The following is a 3,537-nucleotide window of genomic DNA, read 5'->3' as shown; positions in this document are numbered from 1 at the left end:
GATGACGATCTCCACCTTCTTGATCCAGCAAGAGAGACATGATAGTAGATGAGTTCTCTGGTAGCGTGACGCCGCGCGAGTGGTGGTGATGATCTACTCCTGCACGGCTCCGACCGAGCTCCGCAGAAATCCGATCTAGAGGAAGAACTACGTGGTATAGGTTTGAGTTGCATGTGGCAAAAGTTGTGTCTCAAAAGCCCTAAAGCCACCAATATATACAGGAGGAGGGGAGGGGCTAGCCTTGTGGCTCAAGGGAGCCCCAAGGGCGCCGACCGAAGGGAGGAGGTGGACTCCCACCCCAATTCAGTTTGGGGGAAGGAGTCCACTCCTTCCTTCCCACCTCCCTCTTTCCTTTTTTTCTTTCCTTTGGTATTTTCTCCTTGTGGCGCCATAGCCCACATGGGCTGGCCTCACCAGCACACTAAGGGCTGGTGCGCCACCCTAGTGCCACTGGGCTCACTCCCGGGTGGGTGGCTCCCTCCCGGCTGTGTGGGCCCCTCCCGGTGAATTCCGGGAATCAATTCGTCACTCCCGCACTACTAGGAAAAGGCTTTCTAATGGCGCACCTATTTTGGCTACTAATGGCGCACTATAGGTGCGCCACTAGCATCACACCATTAGATTTTTTTACTAATGGCGCACCACAAGTGTGCCATTAGTATCTGGTATACTAATGGCGCACCAGGCAATGCGCCATTAGTATTACTCATGGTGCGCCATTAGTATGCCTCCCAGGTGCGCCATTAGTATGCCTCTCAGGTGCGCCATTAGTATGCCTCCCAGGTGCGCCATTAGTATGCCTCTCAGGTGCGCCATTAGTATGCCTCCCAGGTGCGCCATTAGTATGCCTCCCAGGTGCGCCATTAGTATGCCTCCGAGGTGCGCCATTAGTATGCCTGCCAGGTGCGCCATTAGTATGCCTCCCAGGTGTGCCATATTAGTATAGACCATGGTGCTCCATTAGTATCTGGTATTCTAGCATATATATGTTTTGTTTCAAAACCACAAATTCAATAGCACATAACATATATATCAAATATATAATACATAATATGTGCCCAATAGTTTTACTGATCGACAACACATAACATATATGCAAAGTTGCATAACAAATTTCATGATCCATATATCAAAACTCCATAGCATCCATACATCCAAAATTCCATAGCATCCATATATACATATAGTTCCATAGCATCCATACATACATAGCTCCATAGCAAATATAATACACAACGATACAACCCAAATCTATAGGGCAGTGACAACAGTAATCCCAGCCTATAGATCTTTGACTCCATCCAGAAAATGGGTTCAATTTCATTGCTTGTTCTTTCCATACCTACCAGGCTTGTTCAGATCGTTCTATGCCACTGCATATGCTGCTTAAAGGTCAAGAGTGTCGGAAATGACCGAGGACCAGCATGATTCCAAAAGACATCATTTTCCAATGCAGAATTTGCTGAATGATTACTGAAGCGTGTTCCTTTCTAACTTGCTATATATGGGTAGAGTTTTGAACTTACTGCTTTCTCATATTTCTTGTACAATTCCTCAAACTTCTCACCCCAGCAATCAGCCAACCCCGGAGCTTCATTAGGACAAAACAGGGACCAATCCTCATTATTTTGTACTCTTTGCATGAATAGATCAGGAATCCAGAGAGCAAAGAAAAGATTCCTCGCATGGTTCTCCTCGTGCTAAATTGGAATTCATCAGAACACCTTCTAGAGATGGTATATGACAGAAACACACATCACAAACAAAGTGCATAGGTTTGGGTCACAGTAAGCAGATAATTATTTAAAAGCCTCCATATTATGCAAAAATGTACTACATAAATAGTATGTTAATATCAACTATTCTCTTGTATGGGCATAAATTGCAGCAAACTAAGACTTGCAGAGGCATCTGTAGGACAGGGTGCTCTTTAAATGTATGAGGTAAATCTGAATGTCATAGAAAGCACAGAAGATTTGAATGGTTATGTACTTCAGTTGCAAAACAAAAATAGTAATTAGATAATGCTGGGCTAACATTTTACCTTGCCATGGTTCCTCCTCAGATCAAGGAACTCAAAAATATCAGCATGCCAGGGCTCCAGGTATACAACAAAGGCACCTGATTTTTGAAACAATGAATGGATTTCATAAGACCATGGGATTAGAATTTACAAGGGGGAGGAATGATTTTTGAAACAATGATTTTTGAAACAATGAATGGAACTCAAAAATAACCCCATGCCTTAAGAAGGCACAATAGATGCAAATTTACCCTCCACTTTGACTGTGTTCCATCCCCAGCATTCAATTGCATGTCTCAAAATTTCAAAGCATGCTATCTACTGGAACTTGCGATTGATTTTTCGAGTCTTTAAAGTTTAAACTGGGAGGTTCTGATAGAACTTCAGACTAGTGCAAATAAATACTTTCAATTTCAACTATGAGGGGACAAACCTTTCACCGAAAACTTGTATAAAAATGAAAGCATACACCATGATTAATGTAGGACCTATCATAACAATAATTAATTATTCACCATGATTAATGTAGAAAGCAAATAAATAATTAATGTATAAAAACTAAGAGGGGACAAACGATCAACATTCACCATGATTTCCCTAAGAAAGCATACACCATGATTAATGTAGGACCTATCATAACAATTATATTCCAAGTTTGCAATATAGCAGGAGTAACACATCCAAAAAAAGGGTCCGGTCATATGATTGCGGAGAGATTATCAATGGTACTGATACTTAAAAAAATCCGACTCTTTGTGGTCATTTCTGGCCACTAGATCACTTGGTTACAAGAGAAGTTGGCATGGTAAGCAGACGCGGGCATGGAAATATGACTTCAGCAGCTACATGGGCGATTCTACTGGAAATACGTTGTGCTCTAGTTTCCGGCTGCTGCTGCTGATCTAAAACTGAGCAACGCATATTTTGATTCAGGCCATTTGGCTACTTTTTTTTACAGATTGTCTGCATCCCTGCATATTCATTGTTCTAATTGAACCTAGTTATCGTAGCAACATGTGTGACATGGAAATAAGCACACGTGAGACAACCGCTTAAATTAGCACCTTCCTCTTGTTGTCCATCTACAACAGAAAACTGGAACAAAAGAAAAAAAGTAACTACCAGATGACATGCACGAAACTGAACTATGTCGTCCTCCGAAATGCAGCTAACTGACCAGAAAGAAGCATGTCATACAAGGTATAAACGCGAGCCATCGCATACACACAAATCGCACACGAACAGCACCTCAGATCAGCATGCACACAATCAGCCAATCCACTGCCCAAGCAGATCGAACAACTTAGGGTTGTACCTGGGGAGGAATCGGTAGCGAAGAAGACAGAGGTGCTGCTGGTCGCCGGCCTACCGCTTGGTCCTGGCCTCCTTCGCGCTGCAGGTCAGAGAAGAAAAACAGATCAGGGAGGAGAGGGGGGGAACCAGATTAATTATTTACTTGCTTTCAATTTATTAATTATTGGGCTGTCCTACCTCTGTTTTTCTACATTAATTAT

The sequence above is a fragment of the Hordeum vulgare genome, chromosome 7H (genome assembly GCF_904849725.1).
Source record: "Hordeum vulgare subsp. vulgare chromosome 7H, MorexV3_pseudomolecules_assembly, whole genome shotgun sequence".
NCBI lineage: Eukaryota > Viridiplantae > Streptophyta > Magnoliopsida > Poales > Poaceae > Hordeum > Hordeum vulgare.
This window is presented reverse-complemented; position numbering follows the sequence as displayed.